This window comes from Arvicanthis niloticus, chromosome 29, assembly GCF_011762505.2.
Source record: "Arvicanthis niloticus isolate mArvNil1 chromosome 29, mArvNil1.pat.X, whole genome shotgun sequence".
NCBI lineage: Eukaryota > Metazoa > Chordata > Mammalia > Rodentia > Muridae > Arvicanthis > Arvicanthis niloticus.
Window position 1 is genome coordinate 5,595,220 of NC_133437.1, and position 19,309 is coordinate 5,614,528.

General features: G+C 36.2%; 1 non-coding gene across 1 annotated transcript; it reads right to left on the reverse strand.

The window, feature by feature from the left end:
* Positions 1-393: 393 nt before the first annotated feature.
* Positions 394-500, reverse strand: LOC143440503 (U6 spliceosomal RNA). The gene has a single exon (XR_013108157.1). It is a non-coding gene; the product is annotated as a U6 spliceosomal RNA (small nuclear RNA).
* Positions 501-19,309: the final 18,809 nt, after the last annotated feature.

Here is a 19,309-nt window from a genome sequence, read left to right on the forward strand (position 1 = left end):
ACATTAGTACTTTTACCTTCAACAATTTCATACTTACATACAGTACATTGTAACCATGTTTCCCCCTCCATTACCCTTTCTTACCCTCCTTCCCCTTTTGCTAAATATTATTCTAAAATATATGTGCATGAGCCAAGGAGCTAGGCTAAGTGTAATGATTTGAAAAGGAAGTATACAGTATCCCTTGTTACTCTAAGTGCTTACAGTAGATTTAAGACTGTGACGATGACATGGGTCCTTTGACAAGGACAAAAACATAGATCATTGGAACAGAACAGAGAACCAGCCCTACACAAATGCAGCCAACTGATTTTGTATGTTAAGCATAAGAGCAATGTGATAGAATCTATCTTAACAAATAGAAATAGTGTGCCCACTGACAAAATATAAAAAACATATATGAAACACTTCACTAATGTGCATGTCATCCTTGTGCAGGGGCCATGCTGATCTTCTCTGTATCATTCCAATTTTAGTTTATGTGCTGCCTAAGTGAGCACCACTGTTTACTTTTATATTAAGAATAATTCATTTACAAAAGAGTGGTTGTACAGGTTTACACTTTCACCAGTAATGGAGGAGTATTCTTGGTCCATGTCCTTGCCAGTATGTTCTGTTCCTTGAGTACTTGATCTTAGCCATTCTGGTGGGTGTAGGGTAGAATCTCACAGTTGTTTTGATTTGCATTTCCCTGATAACACAGGATGTTGAACACAAGTTTAACTATTTCTCAGCCATTTGAAATTACTTTGTTGAGAATTCTGTTTAGCTTCGTACCACATTGTAATTAGTTATTTGGTTTGTTGGTGTCTAACTTCTTGAATTCTTTATAGAAGATCTGTTACCAACTTGTAGGATATTGTTTTGTCCTAATGACAGTATCTTTTAACACAGAGAAGCTGTTTAGTTTCATAAGTTTCTATTTATTAATTGTTGATTTTGGTTTGTTTGTCAAAAGTCAATTGTCCATAGATGTGTGGGTTTATTTCTGGATCTTCTATTATATTCCATTGATCAACCTGCTTATTTTTATGCCAATACTATGACATTTATTATTATTATTTTGTAGTACAGATTGAAGTCAGGGATAGTGATACCTCCAGAAGTTCTCTTATTATTCAGGGTTGCTTTTGTTACCCCCCCTTTTTTTTTCCCTTTTCCATATGAAGTTAAGAGTTACTCTTTCATGGTCTATAAAGAATTGTATTGTAATTTTGATGGGAATTTCCTTTAATATGCAGACTTCTTTTTGTAAGATGGCCATTTTCACTATGTTAATAGTAATGATTCATGAACAAGGGAGATCCTTCTATCTTCTTATATCTCTTTCAGCTTCTTTCTTCAGAGGCTTTGAGTTTTTGTCATACAAGTCTTTCAGTGAGTGGTTAGCATTACACCAAGATATTTTATATTGTTTATGGATATTGTGGTGGGTGTTGTCTTTCTACCTTCTTTCTAAGCTCATTTATAGTTTGTAAAAAAGAGGTCTACTGATTTCTTTCAGTAATTAATTGTGTATCCAGCCACATTGCTAAAGGTGTTTATCAGTTGTGGGATTTCCTTGGTAGAAATTTTGGGGTCTCTTATTTACGTTATTATATCATCTGTGAACAGTTATACTTTGACTTCTTTTTATCCAATTTGTATGCAAATGATCTCCTTTGTTTTTCTAATTGCTCTAGGTAGAACTTGAGGTACTAAATGGAAGAGATAGGGAAAGAGTGGACAACCTTGATTTGTCCCTGATTTTAGTGGAACTGCTTTAAGTCCTGTCCATTTAATTTAATGTTTGCTCCTGGCTTGCTGTATATATTGCCTTTATTGTTTTTAAGTCTCACCATGTATCCCTGCTCTCTCTAAGACTTTTAACTTGAAGGGGTGTTGGATTTTGTCAATGTTTATTCAGCATCTAATGAGAAGATCATGTGATTTTTTTTCAGTGTGTTTATAGAGTGGACTGTGTTGATAGGTTTTGGTATATTGAACTACCTCTACATCCTTGTGATGAAGCCTACCTGTACATTGTGGATGATGTCTTTAATGTATTCTTGGACTCTGTTTTTGAGTATTTTATTGATTATTATTTCATTGATGTTTATAAGTGAAATTGATTTGAAATTCTCTTTCTTTGTTGAGGCTTTGTGTGGTTTATGTATCAGGGTGATTTTTGCCTTATAGAATTTGTTCATCAATGTTACTTCTGTTTCTATTTGTGGAATAGTTTTAAGAGTATTGACATTAGCTCTTCTGTGAAAGTCTAGTAGAATTCTGCACTAAAATCATCTGGCACTGTTTTTGTGCGGGGGGAGGGTGGGAAACTTTTAATGAATGCTTCTATTTCTTTAGGGTATATAGAACCATTCATATAGTTTATCTGGTCTTGATAATTGGTCTTGTGGTAATCGGTGTCTTTCTGGAAAATCAACAATTCATTTAGATTTTCCAATTTTATGGAGTAAAGGCTTTTGAAGTAAAACCTAATGACTCTTTTAATTTCTTTATTGTCTGTTGTTATATCTCCCTTTTCATTTTTGATTTTATTTGGATACTCTCTATCTGTGTTTTAGTTAGTTTGGCTAAGGATTTGTCTATCTTGTTGATTTTCTCAAAAAACAGCTTCTTTTTTTGATTTGTTTTTTGTTTTGTTGTTGTTGTTGTTTTTGATTATTTGTACTGTTCCCTTCGTTTCTAATTGATTGATTTCAGCCTAGAGTTTAACCTGCTGTCTACTCTTCCTGGGTGTGTTTCTTCTTCTTCTTTCCTTCTCCTCCTCCTCCTCCTCCTCCTCTTTCTCCTCCTCCTCCTCCTCCTTCTTCTTCTTCTTCTTTCCTTCTCTTCCTCCTCTGCCTCCCCCTCCCCCTTCCCCTTCCCCCTCCCCCTCCCCCATTCACTCCCCCTCTCCCTCTCCTTCTCTCCTCTTCCTCTTTCTCCTCCTCCTCCTCTCCCTCTCCTTCTCTCCTCCTTTTTTTTTCTTTTTCTTCTTCTTCTCCTTCATAGAGCTTTCTGGTATACTTTCAATTTGTTCGTATGGGCACTCTCCAATATCTTTATGAAGGCACTTAGTGTTTAGACTCTTCTGCTTTTATGTGCCCTGATTTTCATTAAATTCTAGAAAGTCTTTCTTTCCTTATGTCTTTACTGACACAGTAATTATAGAGCAAACAGGTGCTCTCCGCGTCCCGCAAGTCTCCTCTGGACAGAAGGGCAAGCCAAGCACTAGACAATGAAGGTAAGGGGACCACACTCAATTCACCTCTGTAGGTTCTGCTCCAGGAATACCTTACTAAGCCAGTCTTCTGTCTTTAAGATTCTGAGATATATATATATATATATATATATATATATATATATATATATATATGACATTACTTAGATCAGCAACCAGCTGGACATAGGGCCTGAATCACTTGGAGCTCAGTTACACCAAATTCTGATGCTGCTACTGGTGAAATGTCCTTAGATAGCTGTTTACTAGTATCAGGAAAGCCTTTTACAAGTTGAAACAGGTACTAGGTGTAGTTTTGCCCTCTCATTCCTGCACGTCCCACCCTGGCCCCACCTTAATTCTCTCTAGCTCAAGTGCTGGGCTACTTGCTTGCCTTCTTTCACCTTCTGATCCCTATATAACAGCCATTTTGAACACACACTCTTTGGCTCTTCTCTCTTTGTCTTGGCTGTTTTCTTCCTTATTTTTCTCTTGATTCTTCAGTCTTAGCTCCTTCATTGGTTCCCTTGCCTTCTCTTCTTTCTCTTGTCTTCTCTTCTCTCTCTCTTTTTTCTCCCCACGCTTCTCCCTTCCTCCTCCCCCTTCTTCTCTACTCTGCTCTCCTCCTCTCCCCTCCTGTCCCCTCTCATCTCTCCTCTCCTTTCTCTTCTTTTGTCTTCTCTCTCTTTTTCTCCCCACACTTCTTCCTTCCTCCTCCTCCCCCTTCTTCTCTGCTATCCACCTCTTCACTTTTGTCCCTTCCCATTCCTTCCCCTCCACTCCTTTTCTCTTCTCTTCTCTTCTCTTCTCTTCTCTTCTCTTCTCTTCTCTTCTCTTCTCTTCTCTTCTCTTCTCTTCTCTTCTTTCTCCTCTCCTCTCCTCTCCTCTCCTCTCCTCTCCTCTCCTCTCCTCTTCTTTCTCTTCTCTTTCTCATGGTCCAGTTTGTTATCCTGGCCAAACTCAGTGTGAACTCCTCCAGATTCTTCTCACTGTTCTCTGTTTTGTATTCATAATAAATCCCTTCTCTTCTAACGTACCTAGGAGTGCTCACACCCTCATTTACACTCATCTTGGTTTCTCTGGGACCTGAAAATGATTTCTAGTTTGCTTTCTCTGTTTCCTGATGGTGCTTCAAGATGTAAGCTTCCAGTTTTTAGTTCCAGCCACCATGCCTCTCTTTGTTCTGCCCTCATGGTCTTTCATTCTTCTGGAAAAATGAACCCAAACCAACTCTTTCTTCTTTAGTTAACTTGGTCATGGTGTGTTATCATAGCAATAGAAAAGCAATTAATATATCAAGTGAAGCTAGGCAATGAGTGTTAGGGTCAGAGTGAGAAAATCCTGAAAGTAGTAGAGTGTGTGAAATTGTGAAGATGAAGCCTGTGTTGAGATGGAAACTCCTAGATAATGGAGATGCTAGAACTGTCATCATTTTCTAAAGAAGACTGTAATCAGGGAACAGAACAAGAAAAAGGGAGAGTTATAGGACAGGGAGATGAACTGTGAAGGCAAAGCCACCTAAGCCCTTTGAAACTGAAGCACAAGATAGAAGACTAGAGGATTTTATACTTGCCATGCTAGTTTTCAGTCTTACTTTGGAGATGAAAACATCTCCAACAAGTAAGTCTCCCTCACTATGTCCCATTACTCCAATTTGGAATAAAAATGTATGTTCTATGGCATTGTATACTGGAAGTATGTGATTAATTTTTATTTGTTTGGTTTCTTTTTTGGAATCACTTTGGATTTTATAAGGGTTGGAGGATCTTTAAATAGTTTTTGTTGCATTAAGAATGAGGGAGAATTTTGTAGTTGTATTAACTACATTTTGCATCATGAGATAGTCATGTAACTTGAAGGTAAAATGTCTTCTATAGAGTCATGTACTTGTACACCTTGCTCCAATTTCTGCCATTGTCTGGAAAAGTTATAAAATCTTTATGAGTGGAGCCTTGCTAAAAGAAGTATGCTTTTGTGGGCAGATTTTGAGAAGATGTATTTCCACCATTTTCTGTTCTCTCTGTCTCTGTTTTTCTCTTATGTACCTTGTTGTATATGCATGTGCTTGTGTGTGTGTGTATGTACTTGTGTCGGTGTCTGTCTTTCTCTCCTATATGTGATAATACAGCCTCATGTTCCTTGCCCTCCATGATGGACCATATTTTTCCTGGAACTGTAAGCCAAAATAAACTCTTTTTCTCTAAAATTGCTTTTTGTCAAGGTATTATATGACAGCATCAGAAAAGTGACTGATATAATTTTATTTTTAATTTTTTACCTGGTAACAAGTAGTGAATTGAAGATATCTCCAATACTTAAAAAAGTAGTCTGAATCATTTTATATAAAAAAATGACAGTTACAAAACAACAATAAATTGAATACCTTTTAAATGACACACAGATACTAAAATGTTTACATAAATGAATGTGCTATGCAATGTGCCTCCCAACCATGTGCTTATATTGTTGCCTCTGTGGTTTGTTGCTACATAGTTATTACGTATCATGTAATGCTCTTTCACTACAAAACTTGATTTACTGAAACTTCTGCTTACTACATCATCCATAATGTATCCAGTAATTCTCCTGAAACCTAAAATATTTGCTTTTTTAAAAAAATTGGCAGCATAAGTACTAAGGTTTGAACTTAGGACACTATACAGCTCATATTTTTCTTCAGAAAAAAAATTGAGGTGTTTGAATGACAGAGATTTGGTTCAATGATCCATATGTCTTTCTCATTCAGAACATACAACAACTGTTTTTTTTTTAAATAAAAAATACTATTCTCTTAAATACTATATTTCTTAAATAGTATTGTCTTTTATATCATCCTGATGTAAAAGAATGAAGTTTCAAAATACCTCCAGGTAACTTTACATTATTTATAGTATCATTGCAGTGATGGGTTTTCCATCTAAAATGAAAAGGTACATTCTAAAGCTTGCTTTAGACCTGTGCTCAATACCAAAGGATAATTTAAAATTTGATCTTTTATATAATCCAAAAGACAAACTGCAGTTCCACAAGGAGTACTTGCCAGGTATGTTTACCAACTGTCAAGATAAATGGTGTGTTTGACTGAGTCGGTAATAGCAGATCTGAGAGCTGAAATGATGGGCCTGATTTTATGACAGTAGCAGCAGGAAGGCCCACAGTTAGTGGACAGGAGAGGTAATCATTTCATGTTCTAGAGAGTGGGGGAAGATGTCATAAAGGAACCCCTTCAGGTAAGTAGAAGGCTTCAGGAAAGAGCTGCATTATCTGATTGACACATGCTGCTAGGCTTATTCTCTTTGAGCAGTGACTCCTGCTGCTGACATGCACAAGTGCTTCCTACACTGTGTTTCTGAATCACCTCACAGATGTGTTTTCACTAGTCTAACTGCTATGGTTATGGAAGAGATACACACAGAAACCTAGTTTTGATGATATCATCATGTTACCTCTATTTTACACTGACAGAATGATGTTAATCAGTCAAATTCTTAATGTTTGACTGTTTAATGTATTTTTCAAACATGTGGCTTGAAACTCATGATTTTCAACTAGATTATCTGAGCTGGTAGGAGGAACAGGTCCAAGGTGTATCTGAGAGACGGTGGGGGGTGGGGGAGAACTATTATCAGACTGTTTCCTGAGTAAATAATATTGGGGAGTATCAGAGCTGAATTGCCTGCTAAGCAGAATTGGTTCTGAAGGCTTATTTGAAGGAAAAGAGGACTACAAAATAGAAATTAGGAAGCAGAATAGAAAATTCTAACATGAATTTACCTTTCTGTACTATGACTTGTATCATAAATTCTTTTATATATAGCCTTGAAAATACTTGACTAAAATGACTGTCTTTATACCAATATTGTAGTGAAACTGTACTTGCTTTCTGATCTGCATTTAAGTACCAAATCTTTAGTCAAAGTAGGAGCTTTGTAAAAGCAAACTTATAAATAAAACATTTCCTAAGTAAGATTGAGAGTGAAATGGATTATCACGGATCACTAGTCTTTTATTAAACAGAAGCCCATATTTGTTGAGTATTGATATAAATCAGTCACATGATAGAATTTCCAGCCATTCCTTCAATTAATTCACACAATATAATATAATGTTTTAGCTTTAGTTTTTTTGTTGTTGGTGGTTTTTTGTTTGTTTGTTTTGTTTTGTTTTGTTTTGTTTTGTTTTGTTTTTCGGTCAACAGCAGAAAAGTTGTCTTAGTTTTCTCAGAAGAGGTCTCAGAGACAAGGTACACACCCTTTGTGTCTGAATCTAATCTCCATCTGATAGACTTTATTCTGCCTAATTTGGCCATATTTGTTCACATATCTCCAAATTATGAAGTTGACAAATATCAGAATGGGCATTGCTTTATGTTGTTATTATGAAATACTTATTTGTTGTAACTGGTTGTGACTCATGAATCTTCAAGATGGTTTGGTGGCAAAATGACAACAAAATATGAGTATAAATCTCTAATGTTTCTCACATTGTGCTAGTCAGTGTTGATTGTCAACTTACTATACTCTAGATAAGAAATTAGCTGTGGCAATATCTGTAGTAGATTTTCTTGCTTGACAAGTGATATGTGAAGACCGAGTCCACTGTGGACAGCACCATCTCTAAGTAAATCAGTCTGAATTTTACACAAAACCAGCTGATCAAAAGTCAGAGTCAAGGCATTAAGCAGCCTTTCTTAGTGATTCCTTTCTCCTTTCTACCCTGCACTGATTTTCCTCAATGTTGGGTTATAAGCTGAAAGTGTAAATTGAAATAAGCTAATTTTTGGTCACGATATTTGTTATGACAATGGAAAAGTAACTAAGACACATATATGATGAAACATTTTATAGAAGACTCAGGGGTTCAGGTATGTTATTTAGCTTTTATAATAAATACACCTTTGGTACTCACATATATTGTTTAAAATTTTACCTCTTTTCTCATTCAATGTACACAAGCAGAAGATGGTCTTCTAAGGCAGTAGATACTGTAAAGCCTCTCTCTTTTTTATCATGTCTTCCTCTGCCAATCGGTTTTGTGAAAGTCTAATATGTACCCCCAGAGTTATTTTGTTTGGGTTATGCTTATGCTGAAATGTGAACATTGTGGATGAAAGCAAGCATTCTAAGACCTAGCCTCTCCTTAACCATCCTTTTCCCTTTCATTGCTGTTTGTCAAGTTCTGCTTATCAAACTGGTCTAATCCCAGTTCCTTAGATACGTCATTCCATGAAGCATACATTGTGATTTCTCATCTACCATGTTCTTTCACATTTTTAGCTTTATAGCTTGTTGTTAGCTACCAGCTTTCATAGAAATGTTAATGCTAATATTTTTTCAATTATTTTTTGGGTGTCTGTTAGAGGGTGTGGTGCCAGAGTGTGTTGGGGAGAGCAGAGGGCAAATCTGTAGAGCTGATTCTGTTCTCCCAGCCTTAAATGGATCTAAGGGTTCAAACTCAGCTAACCAAGTTTCAGTAGCAAATGCCTTCTGTTGAGCCATCTTTTATTTTTCTGTTTTAGTTATTAGGCCACAGTGACCAGGTTGTGACTTCTTAGGCCAAAACTTTAAAATTATTGCTCTTGTTAAATACCCAATATCATGACAAATGCTCAAGAAATTCTACAGTTTGTTGAAGACCAAAGGAATGTGAAAAGGAATTGTTTTAATAGAATTCAGTCTATAGCTATAACCTGATACATGATTTGTGAAGGAATTAAGAGTAAGGATGATAAAGTTTTGGCAAGTTACATCCCAAAAGGTAGACCTACATATGCAAAACAAGTACCTTTGTGACATTTGGGCAGTTACACTTGTGAATGTCATATGTTCAGAATTTCTTTTCTAAAAACTGTCAGACATTAAGACAGGCACTAAAGTATACCAACGAAGTTCTGTTGATTTAGGGGTAAGATAGAATTAGTCACTATTACTAAAAAGGCCATTGAGAAATATATCTTTGCATTGTCTTAAGTAAAGCTCATCTAGAAAATGAAACTTATATAAAAAGATATTCATCAGCAGAAGAGCACTTGTTTAGACTATGTTCACTGAAAAACACACATAAAAAAAGAAGAGCAAGAAAAAAAAATCGTCTTTTTCCCCTAATCAGGGATATTGGCTCCCACTTATAATCCCAGTGTTTGCAAAGTAATGACAAAGAGGATCAGGAGCTATCTCAAGGCCAGCCTTGGCCATATAACTCAGATCAATTTGTTAAATGGCAACATTCATAAGTTACCATATTTATATAAAGGCTTTTCTTACTGTATTAGTTTTTTTTCCTGTTATAGCAATGAAGCACCATGACAAGAAGCAACTTTTATAAAAAATAGTTTATGTTGACTTAGGTTTTGGAAGGGTAAGAATCTGTCATGTTAGTAAGGCATGGCTGCAAGTTACAGTCATGGCAATAGGAACAAAAACCAGAGCTTCTTCGAAACTAAGCACAAAGCAAGAGGGTGACCTGGAAGTGGTAGGAAGCTGTCTTAGTTAGGGTTTCTATTTCTGTGATGAAACATCATAGATCAAAAAGCAAAGCAAGTTGGAGAGGAAAGGGTTTATGTGGCTTATACCTCCTCATTATAGTTCAAAATGAAAGGAAGCCAGGACAGGAACTCAAACAGAGCAAGAATCTGGAGGACAGAGGGGATACAGAGGCAATGGAAGGGTGCTGCTTACAGCCTTGCTTAGCCAGTTTTCTTATAGCAGCCAGTACCACAAGCCCAGGGACAGCATTATGCACCATGGCCTGGGTTCTCCTCCATCAATCACTAATGCATTGCAGGCCTGGCTACAACCTGATCATTTGGAAGCATTTTATTAATTGAGGATCCCTCCTTTCAAATAACTTTGGCTTGTATAAAGTTGATATAAAACTATTCAGCACAGAAGCTTTTAATCTCAAAGCAAATTCCTAGTGACATTTTTTCCACCACCAAGGCCATACAACCTAAACCTCTCCAAACAGTACCATAAACTGTGGCCCAATTGTTCAAATGCCCAAACTATGGGAAATATTTCTCATTAAATCTAGCATCCCTAATTTCTTCTTAGTTCTTTCTCCTTTATAATAGAAAGATCATAGGAAAGTTTTGGCAATGGTTAGTATTAAGTTACAAACACTACCTGAATTGTTGTATGTACTTTTGTTATTAAACAATATGAACTATTGACACAGAAATAGAAAAATTTTTTAAAAACAGATGTTCATATTGATTAAGTTGTTAAAGAGAGTAGGTAGGCTGGAAATTGAATAAGATAATTATGATTGACAAACACTAAGATACAGCTACAAAATGAAAATAATTTATAGTGTTTCCTGTATAGTATGGTAGATACTGATAATAGTGGCTATATATAACCATAAAATAGGGCTAAAGATTTTTTGATATTATCAAAGACTCCTAGATATTTGAGAAGATGATATATTTAAGACATTTGTAATATTGCCCAATACATGGAAATATAAATCTTTAAGCCACAAATACATACAGTAATTGCATGTTTATTAAAAAATATACAGTTGGACCAGTGAGATGACCCAGTAGATAGTGGGTAAAGGCTTTTTCTGCCTACCTTGAACACATGAGTTCAAGCCCCTTGTCCCAGATGGTAGAAGGAGAGACATGACTCCCACAACTAGTCATGTGCTAATCAAGGCTCTGACTTTCATAGATGTGCTGTGACACTCCCATCTTCATAAATACATAAAATGAAAGCAAAAAAGAATCCAAAAAAAAAACCCTGCTATGTATAGGAAGAAAACATTCCCTACTTTCTTAATAGGTAACCTGCACCCCAAGAGCTGTCACTATTCTCTTATTTGTGACTCTATTGAAGTTTATGCAAGATGACTTATTACATATTTGTACTCGTCAGTTTTACATATTGACTTACCTGTGTCAATGTCAGTTAGAAATACACATATTTTTTTTTTAGCACACAGTTCTGGAGGCTGAAGGCCTTGTCTCTAAAATTTCTCAGTTCTGAGGAACTCTTGGCAGACAGTATCATCAAGAAAGCATATGTATATTTAAGAGGGAGCCACCACCTGTGAGACAGGATGTCAGAACAAGTGTGAAGGGCTAGAATTTTTCTTTTTATACCAATTCTTGTGAGAGATAACTGTGGATTCTATAAGTACCACTTTAATTACTTCCAAAGGAATCCCTTGAACAGCCAAGGTTTTTCCAACAGGCCCCATATCTTCAAGGTCCCACCACCTCTGAGAATCATCACAATGTCGAGCTTCTACCACATGGACCACCAGGAGATGAAACACACCTTAGTGTATACGTTCATCTTCGTTTCAACATCGTGTATGAGATATTTAGTTTCGTGTTACATACATTGTTTAATTAATTAGTTCACTTTCACCCTGAGATTACATTTGATCAGAAATGCAAGTTACAGCTGGTCATGTGCCAATATATTCCTGAGTTCTTTTATTTCATTTAAAAAGTATAGCTAATGAATTGCACTATCAATATTTAACAAACATGGGCTTTTAAAAACATGTAATCTTTTCTCTTCATTTTTGATAGCTATACCTGTATATCTTTAGGGAAGACATTTTTGGATCGGAATATATGCTCAGCATTGCTAGTAGATTTAAGCATAAGTTCCTAAAACAATTATCTCAAACTTCATACCCATCAGTCTATAAGAGTTTGTATCAATGCAAAACTGGAATATTTCCATAAGTTCTATTATTGATTGTAACTCTCTCCAGCCATGGACATTTTATTTTCTGTGCATCATATATTAGGAAAAGCTTATGTTCATAAAAGACAGGTACGTAAAATTCACTAAATTCTCATTTTTAAAAAGAATATTTTTCTTTAGTAATCACATACTATGTATTCATTTTAGATACGTGTTTTAAATAAAATAAATATAATTATTCAAAACATCAAGAACTTGACACTTATAACATTGTTTATTTCATCTTTACCCAGTATCATAAGCACTACTTTAAGTTAGACCTTGAGATTTCACCAAGAGAAGTCATTTTTAGTGTTTTACTCAAAGCCCCAAGAGAAGAACAGAAAACAATACATATTCATAAACAAACAAAATTAGAAGTCAGTGTTCTGAAAAAGAAGTGCTTGAAAAACACCCTGATTTTAAGCTTTACAGAACATATCATTGTTTCAGTGTAGGAGGTGAAGACAAGAGGCAATTTATTCTGCAGCTGGTTTCAAAATAAACACAGCAAAGCAAGATAAGGAGTGAAGGAGGGATAAATCGTCTGGTAGCACAGTTGATGGACAGACAGGCTGCCATTAACAATGCTGTTGCCTTTGTATGTGCAGAGTGATGTGGAGATACCCTGGCATTTATACTGTAGACATGGTCCTTAAAGACTTTACACCTCCAATTCCTTAGAATTATCAGCTATCTCCAGCCTGTCAGTCATTCTAGCAATCTTAGATTTTTAGCTTGCAAGCCAGGCAGATTATTGACAAAGCAATCCTGGGTGATATAACACACCCTGACAAACAACAGTGAGGGGATTGTTTACCACGTTCACTCTACTAGTTCAGCTAAATTAATTCTTAACACTGAACGTAAACTTCCTCTTGATACCCATTCACTTTTTACCAATGTTGTCTTGCTGCACAGCACTAGCCTACACTGATGGTATAATAGAACTGCAGTGAAAGTAATTTAATCGAGTGGGAACTAATACAAGCAAAGAAGGTGCCTGTCTCTGCTGCAAGAGGCTAATAAGGGCATCTGTAAAGAAAAGTCTTGGGCTAGAATAGAATTAAGGGTTTGACTGAAGTATACAAAAGTAGGAGCTTTGTAAATCAGGTCTGCCATTCTGTCCTTAATTCACCCTGCAGAAATTGAGCACACAGTCTCTGAGACGTGATTTTTGGAATAAAGATTAAACATAACCAAATAACAACTGCAAAGCAAACAAACAAGCAAACACTCAAGCAAACACACAAACAAATAAGCAAACAAACAAGCAAACAAGCAAGCAAACAAACAAATAAACATTTTTCAAAAATCATTTGAAGGTAATTTTAGACAGAATGCATCTTTGGCTACAGAGAAGCCTAACACTGGGTATGAACTCTGAAAACTATAGAATACTGCAATTGAAAAAAAAGGGTGAAAACTATCTATTCTGTAGAGGTCAAATATTGAGATACTCTTGGTTTAGGCATTGGTAACATTCAGTCCTAATTTTCTGGAGCCTGTTAATTTTAAAACATATGTTTTACATTAAACCACTAACAGCATAAGTACCATGTGTAAATTATTATATTGAACTCATTTCTCTGTTCTCACAGTTTGCATTTTTAAGCTAATTTTCATTGCATTAGACTAAAATTTTTCATGGAGAATTCTAATGCTGTCATAGTATGTAAAATATGTCTTTCAAATGCTTTCGAAATATCTTTAGATGTACAATTTCTTTACATAATTGCCTGGATTTCATAAAGTTAACATGAACATTGGTTTACTTGAAATTTAAAACTTAAGTATAACTTACAAGTGGTGAATTTTATACAATATATGAATATACTTCATTAAAACTCACATATTATACAAAATCTCAATGCACTAAATAATTAAATTTCAAAGTTAACTAAAATAAAGTAATTAAAATCAAAGAGATCTAGTACCATACTGAAATAGTACAACAGAATCAGCTCCCTGCTTTTTCCTTTCTGGTAATATCAAGAATATTTTATTTCTGTATTGATTTTAAGTACTATTTTTTTCTTTTTTTCTAAGTCAGACCTTGGGTGAAGTGATGCCCATAAACATATGCATAGACACCTACACACATTGAATAACTGAATTCACTGCTCTTTCTCCTTAGTTCCCTGTGATTTGCATTCCCGAGGCTTTTATTTCTTGAAGTGGAAACATAAAGGTCCTTTGGAAAGTGAATTGTGTTGGAAGGTGTTTTGTTGAGGCAAATACATGAAAGACTGTTTTCCCAAAGTGGATATAGATGAAAAGCTAAGGTAGATTTGTGAAGGAACCTTAGGCTGAAGCAGACACAGGAGAAAGGGTGGTCCGCTAAAGCAAGCACATGAAAGAACACGTGATGAGGAATTCTTGGCTAAGGATACACAGGTATTAGCCTGCCTTACATTGTCATTTGATGGGCAGTCAAAGGGACTGAGCTTGGCTTGCTTATAGAGCTAGCTGTGCAATGCTTATTGGTCTCAATCTTGGTGAGAACTGCACAGCTGAGAACTGGCATTCCTGCTGGTCCCTCCTGCTGGCTTTAGCAGAGGCTGAGGCCTGGCTGTTTCTGCTAGGTAGTGGCACCACTGCTTATCCATGTTTGTTATCCTGACTCTAAGGAACTGGACTGATGGTGTATAAAGTGCTTGTGAGTGGATCCAGCTGCTGCTGCTGCTGACCTGTGAACTGAACGCTGATTTCCATACAACACAGAAGGGCGCTGCTCAAAAGAACCATTTCTAAACAGGTCTACTTCCCCAGTATCCTTTCTTTTCCACTACTTCTGGTGTGTGGTGGGATAAAAGAGAGATTAAAGCATTTAAGAACAATAATTAAAAATAGGATTTGAAAAAATTAAAATTACAATTTCTGGTGGATATTTGCATAACTAAGCCCTAAAACATAGAGGATCCACAGTGTCCTCAATGTTTTCAGGGGTAAGGGCTCTAGGACCCTAAGAAATTATCTTTCATTTGCCCCCCTTCTTTTTTTCCATCTTTATAGATTATTTAATAGATTCGTCATTACTAAAATGTATCCAAATTGTTAATCTGTTCCTTTGTTAATTATCTGTCTCCTGGTAAAATATACAACTCAGATGAATAAATCTTCATGTTGTCTAGTGTCTATATCGAGTTACTGTCAGTAAATGTTGAATTATGAAAGCAATGACATGAGCAGTATCAGTTAACAAAGACAAGGTTAACAGGGTTATCGTCTTGGTTGCTTAGGAAAGGAGATAAAGTGGTATCTAAAATTTACCTGGAAAGAAATAACTCAATCCCCTCAAACTCTGTGTAACATAGAGGATATTATGATTATCACAATTGTATAAATAAAAATAACAAAAACAATAATAATAGTTTTACTGAACTCATAAGACTAGAAAAGCGTGAGTATAAGATTACTAATCAGGAAATGGTGATTTTTGGATACAAACACAAATTTTAAAAATTACTTTTAGAGCAGAACTTTTAAAAATAGTAAATATTCTATCAATAAATAAAGAGGAGTTTTGAAAATATGCAAAACTGAGAAATTTTAAAATTAATAAATTCAGATTCTGCTTTTTGACAAATCATTTGTGATTTTTAAACAACTAAAGTTTGATATTATAAGAAATCAAAAATGAATCTTTTCTATCAAATAATGTAAACTTGTGCTTAGGAAAAGCAATTCAAGTCTCTTTTACTTTCTCTTCTTCCATGTAAGCTATTTTGGAAAAAGTTTTATCCATTGCCCCTCCAATTAAACCTTTGTTTACACATAGCCCCTCCGTTGTGTTCCTGAAATTTGATGGGATGAATCAGTTTTTCATTGGAGGACTGACAGCTTTCCATTTCTTCCTTCGTTTCTTGTGCACTATTTCTTTCAATACTAGCCATTTGAATAAAACTATGAAGTTTTCAATGGGGGAAAAAGACAATATCATTAGCAGAGTTAGAATAAAAACCAAACTCACTTTCTGACTGGGGTATTTCTTATACACTTTCTTTTGAAGACTCAAGTTTACCTTCTACAGACACTTCAGTTAGTGGGCTCTTTCTTTACCTCTGAGCTTGTTTCTAACAATATATACATATCTGAGATTACTGATTTTATTTGACCTGCTCTAAGCCATGTATTCTTCTTACAAAATTAAGTATTAAATAAATCTTATGTAATCGAGTTTATTTGTTCTTGGGACATGCCTATTTGTATATTTTCTCTCTGATTCACATTGATCTTTCAAAAGCTTCTTTGAACTGTCAATGTTTATCAATGGGTAAATGTACTTGCTACTAAGACTGACAACTCAAGATAGTCCTCTGAATACATGAACGCTCTTATCTCCTGCAGAGAATGTTTGCAACACACTGACCAATATTACTTCCATATTCTTATTTGTGGACTCAGGATCTGCCATCTTCAATACTATATTTGCTATGTGATGTTGATTACACAGAATGTTGTCTTTGCTTCATTGTTATCTTGATTAAATCAGCCATTTATTCCTAATAAGTTAAAGTAATACATAAGGGTTCTTAATAATTACCTCTGAAACATATTTGTATTTTAATGGACAGCCCTTAATGTTCCTCGTGTTACTCATGCAGTCGGAGTCACCACACCTATGTTATCCTGTTTCTTTAGGCTTCTCTAGTAGCAACATATCCAGAATGTAGTACACATTTGATAATTGCTCGCTGTTTAAAGAAAAGGTTGGTTTTTTTTTTTTTTCTATAAAATGAGATGTCTAAAAGAAATGCAGAGACAAAGATGGAGCAGAGACTGAAGGAATGACTGACCTATAATTGGCCCAACTTGAAACCCATTCCATTGGCAAACAACATTCCCTGACATTATTAATGATATTCTGTTAGGCTTACAGACACAAGTCTACCAATTTCTTTGAGTTGATTTTATATCCAGCCACTTTGCTGAAGTTGTTTATCAGGTTTAGGAGTTCTCTGGCGGAAGTTTTAGGGTCACTTAAGTATACTATCATACCATCAGCAAATAGTGATATTTTGACTTCTTCCTTTCCTATTGGTATCCCCTTGACTTCCTTTTGTTGTCTAATTGCTCTGGATAGGACTTCGAGTACTATACTGAATAGGTAGGGTGAGAGTGGGCAGCCTTGTCTAGTCCCTGATCTTAATGGGATTGGTCCTACTTAGAAGGAATAACAAAATACTCAGGGGAGAAAATATGGAGACAAAGTGTGGGACAGAAACTGAAGGAGAAGCTGTCTGGAGACCATTCCAGCTGGGTATCCATCCCATTTGCAGTCACCAAAGGTAGACGCTGATGAGGATGTCAGGAACTGCATACTGACAAGAGCCTGATATAGCTGTCTCCTTAGATGTCTGCCAGAGTCTGACATATTCAGAGGCAGATGCTCACAGCTAACCATTGATCTGATCAAGGGGTTCCCAATGGAGGAATTAGAAGACTGAAGGAGCTGAAAGGGTTTGTGGCCCCATGAGGAGAGCAACAATACCAACCAACCAGAGCTCCCCAGGTTCTAAACCACCAGCCTGGGAGCACATAGGGAGGGACCCATGACTCCAGCTGTATATGTAGGGGAGGATGGCCTTGTCTGGCATAGGTGGGAGAAGAGGTCCTTGGTCCCATGAAGGCTGGACACTGAGTGGGGGGAAATTCGAGGGTGGGGAGTTGAGAGTGGGGGGGATAGGTGAGAGCACATCCTCATAGAAGCAGGAGGAAGGGGGATGGGATAAGAGGTTCCATGGTGGGTGGGGAATGAGGTAAGGGTATAAAATCTGAAACATAAATATAATATCCAATAAAAAAAAAACAGACACAAGTTTAGCATAACTGTCCTCTGAGAGGCTCTATCCAGTAGTTGACTGAAACAGATACAGTTCCCCATAGCCAAACATTGGATGGAAGTGGGGGAGTCTTACAGAAGAGTTGGGGGAAAGATTGAAGGCCCTGAAAGGGATGGGAACCCAACAGGAGAACCAACAAAGTCAACTAACCTAGACACCTGGAAGCTTTCAGTGACTGAACCACCAACCAAAGAACACAGAGACTGAAATGAGACCTTCACCACATATGGAGCAAACATGCAGCTCAGGTTCCACATGAGAGCACCAACTGGATGGAGGGTCTCCCTAAAGCTGTAGCCTGATTCTGGTATTCATTCTCCAACAGGGCTGATTAGTCTGGGTCCAGTGGGAGAAGATGTGCTTTATCTGGCAAAGGCTTGATGCACCAGTGTGAGGAGAAACCCAGGGGTGCCCTACCCTCTCAGAAGAGAAGGAATGGGGGATGGGTAAAAGTCAGTAAAGCTGCTAGTGTATGCTCTCTCCAGTTTCTTTTTGAAGGCACTTAGAGCTATGAGTTTTACACTTCGCACTGCTTTCATTGTGTCCCATAAGATTTAGTATGATGTGCCTTTAATTTCTTTTTTTTTTTCTTCCTTGACCAAGTTATAATTCAGTAGAGCATTGTTCTGCTTCCATGTGTATATGGGCTTTCTGTTGTTTTTGTTATTATTGAAGACCAGCATTAGTCCATGGTGATCTGAGAGAATGCATGAGATTATTTCCATCTTCTTGTGTCTGTTGAGGCCTGTTTTGTGAGTAATTATGTGGTCAGTTTTAGAGAAGGTACCATGAGGTAATGAAAAGAAGGTATATATTTTTGTTTTAGGATGAAATGTTCTATAAATATATGTTAAATTCATTTGGTTCATAACTTATGTTAGTTTTATGGTGTTTCTATTTCCATAATCTGTCCATTGCTGAGATTGGGGTGTTGAAGTCTCCCACTATTATTGTGTGAGGTACAATGTGTGATTTGAGATTTACTAAAGTTTATTTTATGAATGTGGGTGTCTTTGCATTTGGGTCATAGATGCTCAGAATTGAGAGTTCATCTTTGTAGATATTTCCTTTGACAAGTATGAAGTGTCCTTCCTTATCTGTTTTTGGTAACATTTGCTTGAAAGTCAATTTTACTTAATATTAGAATGGCTACTCCAACTTGTTTTGTGGGACCATTAGCTTGGAAAAATTTGTTTCAGCCTTTTACTCTGAGGTGGTATCTGCCTGTCACTGAGGTATGTTTCCTATATGCAGCAAAATGCTGGGTTCTATTTATATATCCAGTCTGTTAGTCTACTTTTTTTATATTGGAAAATTGAGTCAATTGATACTGAGAGATATTAAGAAAAAGTAATTGTTCATTCCTGTTATTTTGTTGTTATAAGAGGAATCATGCTTGTGTGGTTATCTTCTTTGGGTTTATTGAACGATTACTTTCTTGCTTTTTCTAGGGTGTATCTATTATCCTTTGTAGAACTGGATTTGTTGAAAGATATTAAGTAAATTTGGTTTTGTCATGGAATATCTTAGATTATCCATCTATGATAATTGAGAGT